Source organism: Populus alba, chromosome 4, assembly GCF_005239225.2.
Source record: "Populus alba chromosome 4, ASM523922v2, whole genome shotgun sequence".
In the NCBI taxonomy this organism is placed as follows: domain Eukaryota; kingdom Viridiplantae; phylum Streptophyta; class Magnoliopsida; order Malpighiales; family Salicaceae; genus Populus; species Populus alba.
In genome coordinates this window covers 13,613,949-13,623,030 of record NC_133287.1, presented here as the reverse complement: position 1 = coordinate 13,623,030, position 9,082 = coordinate 13,613,949, and the positions used below count along the sequence as shown (strand labels likewise).

The 9,082-nt window shown below is 34.3% G+C and overlaps 2 long non-coding RNA genes across 2 annotated transcripts; both read right to left on the bottom strand.

Moving 5' to 3' along the window:
* Positions 1-276: 276 nt before the first annotated feature.
* On the bottom strand, positions 277-969 carry LOC140954228 (uncharacterized). Its single transcript, XR_012169616.1, has 3 exons — positions 869-969; positions 531-745; positions 277-400 (listed from the first exon to the last, which is right to left on the bottom strand). It is a non-coding gene; the product is annotated as an uncharacterized lncRNA (long non-coding RNA).
* Positions 970-1,427: 458 nt separating this feature from the next.
* On the bottom strand, positions 1,428-2,026 carry LOC118032678 (uncharacterized). Its single transcript, XR_012169615.1, has 4 exons — positions 2,013-2,026; positions 1,846-1,921; positions 1,621-1,698; positions 1,428-1,490 (listed from the first exon to the last, which is right to left on the bottom strand). It is a non-coding gene; the product is annotated as an uncharacterized lncRNA (long non-coding RNA).
* Positions 2,027-9,082: the final 7,056 nt, after the last annotated feature.

The following is a 9,082-nucleotide window of genomic DNA, read 5'->3' as shown; positions in this document are numbered from 1 at the left end:
AAACTTATTGTCAATGATCATTAGTTAATAAATGAAAAAAATTAACTCACTTGATGGATCTCAAAACATTCTTGAGGTGGTCTTTGTAAGATTTTTCTCTTATGGGATCATTAAGAGCTTCCTTTAGTGATGAAGCATTGCTATTTACGTCATCAAACCCTGAAAAAAATCAGTAAAATAAAGCATTAAGAACACACTTAGTGTTAGAGAAGTACTAAGAAGCTTCAACGTAGCACAATGTATGATCGTTCATTTCAACCATACCATTCTCAGTAATGTAAATTGTTGGGTTCCCGTATTGGTCTTTGGTGTAATTCAAAAAGCCTGCTGATGCCTTCGGGATAAATATAAAGCCATTTTACACCAGCCTGTGGACCTATTGGGATTCCATCTCTCTCTCCTGCAAAATTAAGAAAAAACAGAGAAAATGAATGAATTAATACTTGATAAAACATCATCTAATTGATGTTATGTTAATTGGAAAAAAATAAGATGAATAAAGAAAAGAAAAGATATCAATCATTAGTTACCTGTCCAACTAGCACGAGCATCGGACATGAATCCAACACTCTGGTAATTTGCATCAATATTTTGAGCATAATATGTTGTGTAGTAATTAATTCCAATAAAATCATACGATCCCTTCAGCATCTTAGATTCCTCGGCAGTGAACTCGGGCAATCTTCCACCAACAAAATCATGCATGTTACGTGGATAGTCACCATTAGTTAAAGGATCCATGAACCTGCCAACATGAAGAAAAAACACTGATTACCTTCTGTTTATACATATATACCAGGTCTTCTCTAGCAGAATTAAGAGTTCAGAAAAGTACTTTTGAATTTGATATATATAAAAAAATACTAACCAGCAAGCATGAAGTCGAGGCTTCTTTTGGTTGCATTTTGATCAGCTTCACTGTTTGAGTAAGGTTCAACCAGTGAGAAACAAGTGTTATCCCAATCTGTCCACCTTGACATGACTGATATTTTTCCTTGTATAGTTTCACTGCCGCAGCATGAGCAAGCAACAAATGATGGCTAACCGTAATACACTTCAGTGGCACCAGTGTTTAAGGATCGGTGTGGATCATTTACAACGACAGAATCCTACCGGGTGCCATCGTGCCCATGTCATAACCTTGAACACTGAACATCCATGGCTCGTTCAAAGTAATCCACTTCTTCACTCGGTCTCCAAACTTTTGGAAACAAAGGTCGACAAAGTCTCGGAAATCATTTTCTGGAAATCAATGTTTTATGTGAGAAATTTATAGGAATGCTTTAAATTTTAGAGAAGCATAGGTCCAACAAAGTCTCCAGAATGACAGATTAGATTATAATATTTCGAGCTACAAACAAGTTTGGATATTTGAAGCATCATTAACGAAAGGTTGCTACTTAACAATGTTAGGACTTAAGAAACCACATATTTATCTTCTAAAGCTTGTGGGGTATCCCAGTGAAAGAGAGTGACGTAAGGCTGCAAACCTATATATTACAAAACATCATATATATAATCAGATGAGCGCACAAGATAAACCTTTTGTTGGATACGAATTTTCGCATCGATTTTTGGCAAAATGTGATGATTAATTGAAGGGAAGGGAAAGGTCATAACCATTCTTAAGGAGGTCATCAATGAGATCGTTATAAAATTTGATGCCTTCTTCGTTTACTCCAGCACTTAACCTGCCATCTGCATTTTTCCAAAAAAAATCCAATGGAAAGCTATATATCAAATGGAAATTCAGTAAGTGAAAACAGATGTCAAAGTCAAATCCTGCTATTGTGATTACTATTATCACTATGTAAGAAACAAATTTCAAAAAATATAAAAACTTACGTGGTAATACTCTAGACCAAGAAATGGAGAATCTGAAAGCATCCATTCCCATTTCTTTCATTCTTTGCACATCTTCCTGTTACATTATCAATTTTTTTTAAGAACAATTACACTTGCATACATCATATAGTTTAACCACAACGAAAATATGATGAAGAACTCCATACCTTATAGCGATGATTAGAAATCAACAGCTACATTTCCGTTGCTATGATCATTTATTCTTCTCTGCAAACGTTGAAAGTAATATTATTTAATTTTAAAGTTAATAATGGTGGTTTATTTAGGACATTAACATAATTCTATTCAACTTTTAGCGAGGGAAGTACAAATTTTAATGAGAGAGATTGGTACCTGTATGTTCCTCAGTGAAAGTGTCCCATATAGCCGGTCCTCTACCATGTTTGTTTGTTTCACCTTCGTACTGCATATCATAATAAAATAATAACGAAAATTAATTAACATAACTAGTATTATTTTAAACAATGTTCTGCTGTCCCTCCTAATTGCTGCACTAGAAGCAGCAAAATTTAGAGTCTGGATGTACCTGGTAAGCTGATGAGGATGTTCCGAAAACAAAATCATCTGGGAAAGAATACGGCTGAAGTCATCAATGCTTCCCATTGCAGTCTAAGTATTGAAGCTGGCACTTGATAAATAAGGCTTTGGCACTTGGATAAATAAGGCTTGGGTTTAGTGTGTGAAACAGAGGTTTGTTTGGGTACAAAAGAATGTAACGCAAGTTTGTAAATGAGGCAGAGATTCTGTGCTTTTCCTTTTCCTCGATAGGAGAGATGGTGAGTTACAGAGATTTTGATGTAGAGATTTGATGCAAGATGGCATGGATGGAACGGCCATTTTATAGGGCAATTCCAGCGTGTTACAAGCAGCATTTTTGACTTTTTTTTTTCTTTCTTTTTTTAGTTTTTAAATTAAGGAATATTGATTTCTTTGACTTTGACAAAGTTATCTCATAATGCTTATCTTTTTCTCCATTTTTTTATTGTCTTGGTGAGAACGCATTACTTCATAATTTCTAAGAAGTTTCAAATAATCAAAATAAGTTTTTGGGTTAGAGGAAAAAATGAATCGTATGGAAGAATTTCAAAATTAGACATTTGAAGGTATTTTAGGACACATCCGTGTGTCATGCACGACCATTTTTAATAAAAATCAAACAATTTCGTTACATGTGTGCGTTCCTCGTTTGCCAATTACCACTAGCTATGGATAAAACGTGCATATATACAAAATCAAGCTGCCTAGCTCTGCCGGGTCCCATAACAATAGCCTCTTTGTTTTCACCCATCCACATGGTGGTGGCTTCCTAAAATCTTTCCTTTTCCACGAAGACAATACAACAGTCCCCAATTAAAAATTGTATTTAAAAAAATTTTACACTGTTGGTCTGTTTATAATAATAAAAAAATTCTTTTTAGCAAAGAGGTTCTTATATTATCACGTAAAAAACCTAACAATTTTAATATCGATATAAAAATTAAAGAAACTATCTTTTTATTTAATATTGGAATTACATCTTACGTATAAGTTCGTAATCCCGATATTAAATAAAAAACAAAGTAGATTTTTTTTGTATATTAAATTTTATATCGGAAATACATCTTACATATAAGTACGTAATCCCACATATTAAAAAAAACAAGATATTTTTTTTATATTTTTAAAATATAGGTGAAGTTCTCATGACTTTAATAAATTAGTTATTAAATTCAAAATGCATGCAAATATATAAGACTATTTTTTGTGATTTTTTTAAATATGATAAATTATGCAAATATAATTTATTTCTGAGAGACTTAGCCGTATGCAAATTAAAAATTGAAATTGTATTTTTTAAAGAAAGATTTTTTGTTGTTTTGTTTTTGCGGGAGAGAACTAATTCGTTTACTACTAAAAAAGCACTTTGCTTTCAAATATTAAATATAAAAGGATGAAAGTAAAAGGGGGAAATCAAAATTGATTGCAAAATTGACATTAAACCTTTCAAAATTTGACTAAAGCCACATTCGGCGAAACACAATAATATATTTTAAATTGAACAAGATATCAATTTAAAAACAAATTAATTTTATTATTTGAAATTGACTCAAAAGCAAGAAAACACCAAACTCAAACATAAAATAAAAAATTTAGTAGCAATATGATAGATTATGACAAGTTTATGATGGGACTCTAAAGTTTAAGTTGTAAGGATCTTCTTGTTTGTTATGATAGTTTGTTAAACATACTTGTAAAGAGGGATCCTATATATTGTAACTACAACTATATATATATATATATATATGCATTTTCCAGTATGCTATCAGAGCATGCTATGGCTAATGCTTGAACCTTTTTTCAAAGCTTCCTCAACAATAAAAACTGGAAAAAGAAGTTTCTACTGAAAAATTCTTCTTTTACTCTTCGAGTTTCTACTTCAACCTCTTACATTCTAAAAATTGGTGACTACTCAACTCCAGATTGTTCAATCTCATATTACTTCTTTGCTCCTATGGTTTCTACTATTGTGACAGTCAAACTTGATGGTACAAATTATCCCACATGGCACTTTCATATTCAAATTCTTCTTGAGAGTTATGGCATTTTAGGATTTGTTGATGGTTTAAGGAATTTTTCTAGTCGATTTGATGCAGACTTTGATCTTGAGGGTGTTGCAACTAATGACTATCAAGTTTGGAAAATGCATGATCGAGCATTAATGCAGTTGTTTATTGCCGCTCTCTCTTATACTACGATTTCCTATGTCATTGGATGTGCCAGTTCTTATGATATATGGGTTCAAATGAAGGATCGATTTTCTACAGTTACCAAAACACAATTCTTTAAGATGAAAAGTGAGCTTCAGACTATCAAGAAGGGTTTAAAATATGTATCTCAATATCTGCAAATGATCAAAGATGCTTGAGACGGTCTTTCTGCAGCAGGAGTTTATTTTAAAGATGATGGTATTGTGATCTTGGCTCTCGATGGTCTTCCTTCTGACTACAACACATTTAGGTGCATGGTTTGAGGCAAAGATAATGTGTTTTCTGTTAAATATTTCAGTCTTAGTTGCTTGCTTAAGAAGCCACTATTGAGCAAACTCATTCTGCATTCCCATTTGTATCTGCAATGATGGCTCAAAATCAGACATTTCAAGGCAAAGCTCTTGTTTTTTATGAAGGTAATTCTAATTCTCAGCCTCAAGAGTATCCTTCTAGCTCCAAGTCTGCTCTATCTTCGCAATTTTCCTTTAGCTTTAATGGGGTTTTAAACGGTTATTGTGGTGTTTTCCATGGATCACTGGTGGTTTCAATGGTCCTAATGCAATGTTCACCCCAATGGTGGTTATTCTGGCAATCAAGGCTTTTATTTTAAGAGTCGTGCCGAGGTCGTTGTCCTTGCCAATCTGGTCCACAATCTTATCAAGTTCATCCTTCTTTAGTCCTGGCATTCTTAGTCCTAGCACTAAACATTCCTACTTGTCAAATCTATAGCAAGAAAGGTCATGTAGTTGCTAATTGTTATCAACAACACAATCAACCTTCTACTCCTACCTCTTCAGTCCAATGTTAGATTTGCTAGAAATTTAGGCATTTGCTATTCATTGTATTATAGAGGCAACTTCTCTTATCAAGGCAGACCTCCTTCCACCAATCTTAGTACCATGCATGCAAACTTTCCTTCTCTACACCATATTGAGCAATTTTGGGTGGCTGATACTGGAGCAATCACTTATATGACCTTCGATTTGGCTCAACTCAGCTTGGCTACTCCTTTATTAGCTCTGATACCATATGAAGATAGTAGAATTACACAGAAGCAGACAAAGAAATAAATAGATAGAGAGTTTCTGATGAATGGAGAGATAAGGATAGATTGTATTCTTGTTAATCATTTTTTCACACAGTTACGTACCTTTATATCAAGCTATAGTTAGAAGCTTTTTCATGTTTTCTAACCTCTCTTTTATTTTCACTCATCAATGCTAAAAGACTTTCTTAATTGTCTAACAATACTAAAAGTATTTTAACCACTTGATTCTTTAATCTATTGACATGTGGCAATACTAGGTCCTTTGATATCCTAGCAATTAGTTCCTAAGTATAGTGATCTACATGTTTATGTTTTTGGATGTAGTTATTATTATTTACTCTCACCATGTGAAAAACATAAGCTATGTTTTAAAAGTAAAAAAATGTATTTTTCTAGAATACTCTATACAAGAAAAAGGATATAGATGTCTACACTTAAACATCAGTAGATTTGACATTTCATGTAATGTTATCTCTGATGAGAACTCTTTTTCATTAGCTAATATGGTTTAAGAATCCCCAATCAAGAATGATTTTACTCCTTCTGACTTGTCTTCTACTTTTAAATTGTCAACTTCTATTCCATTATCAATATGCTCTGAAAGTTTCTTCTCCCATCTTTCAAAAAATAATGATTTTTCACCTATTCAAGTACCGAGGTCAACATCAGTGTCACACAAACATCCAGTTCAATGCCTGCAAACCTTGTTCCTTCTAAAACTCCTATTATCGATTCTAGGCTACACCTTTTATCTTCATATCCTAGTAATGAATCTACACTCTTGCCTCTACCACGAACTGGTACACTTAAACCCAAAACTTTTTACTCCACAAGACATCGTTTTCATATGTTGTCTGTTAGAGTACAATGCATTCATCATCAGTTTCATATGTTGTCTGTTAGAGTACAATGCACTCATCATCAGTCTGTTAGTTAGTTAGCTCTTAGTTAGTTAGTTAGTTAGCAGAGTTAGTTACATGCAGTTAAAGTTGTTACAGCTGCATGTATAAATATATAACTAAACTAAACTAAAGCAGATCAAGACGTATGAAATAATAGAAAGCAAAGATTCTTTCATTTTCTCTCTTTCTTGTCTCTCACTCAATCTCTTTGCATAAACAACAACAAATACATATTAACATGGTATCAGAGCTTTTAGCTCACGCTTGATCATCCATTTCTTATTGCTTCCACATAATCTCTGCTTCTTCTTCTTCGCATTCTGCTTCTTGGTTGATAATCTGGTAACCTTTCAATAGTGACTGCCTCACAACTTCAACTTCTACAATCTCCAATCACAGCTCTCATTTCTTCTATCCTACATCAGTTAATGTCAAGCTAGATTATTCCAATTATCTCAATTGGAACTTTCAGATGCAACTCTTGCTTGAAAGCAATGGCATTATGGGATATGTTGATGGATCAACTCATTGTCCACCTCAGCTCAGCTCAACTACGTGTGAATCTGGCACCACTACTTCTTCTCAAAATGATGAATTCATAGTCTGGAAAATGCATGACAGAGCCATCATGCAATTGATCACTGCTACATTATCACCTATTGCTATGTCTTGTGCAATTGGTAGCACTAGCTCCAAGGATATGTGGAATCAACTGAAGGAAAATTTTCAACGGTATCTAGAACTAGTATTTTCCAGATGAAATCAAATCTTCAAACAATCAAGAAAGGAGCAGATTCGGTTTCACAATATCTTCATCATATCAAGGAAGCTAGGGACTATCTCTCTGCTGCTGGTGTCTACTTTGTTGATGAAGATATAGTCATTCTTGCCTTAAATGGCTTGCCTACTGAATATAACACATTCAGATGTGTTATAAGGGGACATGAAAATGTAATCTCCCTACATGAGTTTCGTTCACAGTTGCTTGTAGAGGAAGTGATGGTAGAAGCATCAACTAATTCTCCTCTACTGACAGCAATGGTTGCAACTACAAGTTTTCCTGTAAATCATAGCTCATCTTCAAATGTTAATAGAGGTTTTAAGCCTTATAATGGGAACAAAACATTGGTAGAGGTCGATTTAATCAGCGAACTAGACACTTTCACTCTAAACCGATGTTTTCTTCTATGCCACATGAACCCCCACAATCTAATCCTGGAGTTCTTGGCCCTTCTACTAATCAGCAGTCTTGCAGTCATTCTCCATCTATGATGCAAATCTGTCAATTATGCAATACTGAGGGTCATACTGCCCTGTTTTGTGATGCTTCTACTTATCAAAAACCTAAGTGTCATATATGTGGCCGTCTTAATCACACTACCTGGTTTTGTTTATATAATGACAAAGGACCAAACTATATTGGAATGCATTCTACTGCTGCTTATCCTTCTCAACAGTCTTATCCTATCCAATCACCAGCTATGCAACATTCCTCATATCAAGCTCCTTCACCTTTGCAACACTATGCTTCACCTTAGCCTACCATGCAAGCCATGCACACTATGCTTCACTCTGCACCTATAACATCCCCTTCTTCAGGATCATCTCAAGTCTGGCTCACTGATTCTGGTGCAACCAATCATATGACAGTTGATGTGAATAATCTGACATTGGCCTCACCATATCCAACAGCTGACACAATCCATACTGCCAATGGTGAAGGTTTGACAATATCTCATGTTGGTCAGTCTATCATCAATTCTTCTATGTCTTCACTCAAGTTAAATTCTATGCTACTTGTTCCTCAAATAACTCAGAATTTATTATCAGTCCATCGGCTCTGCCTTGATAATAACTGCTGGCTTATTTTTGATGCCTCTTGCTTTTGGATTCAGGACAAAGCCACAAGGAGGATTCTTTACAGAGACTTGTTCATTAATGGCCTATATCCTATCCATGCATCTTCATCCTTATCTTCAACTCAGCCTTTGCCAGCTCAGGCTTTTCTTGGCCAACTAGTTCAATCCAATCTATGGCACCATAGGTTAGGACATCCCACAAATTCTGTTGTCTCCCTCATGCTGAATAAAGCTCATATTTATGTTCACAAATCTTCTTCCCCTGTTGTAACCCATTTTTGGGTCCCCACAAAAATAAATAAAATAAATAGCCAAAAGAGGCTAGAAAAATACCGGAGGCAGAAGCGCCCAGAAAAAAGTCAGAAAATTGGTCAAGGAATTTAAAAATACAAGGATTGACTTTTTAACAGTATATTCTTGAAGGATGAAAGCCCTATTGAGAAGGAAAATTTGAATTTTGAGGAGAAAAGCCCAAATTTGAATGTTTATGGACTTAATTGGATTTTTGATTGAATTTATAGAAGATTTGATGGCAAGAAAAATTGATTTTTAAGTCAAATTTGGGCTTTAATTAGAAGAAATTTAAGTTCTGGGCCAAAAATATATTTTTTAGGAATTTTATTGGGTCAAATCAGGGCTTAATTGCATAAATATTGAAGT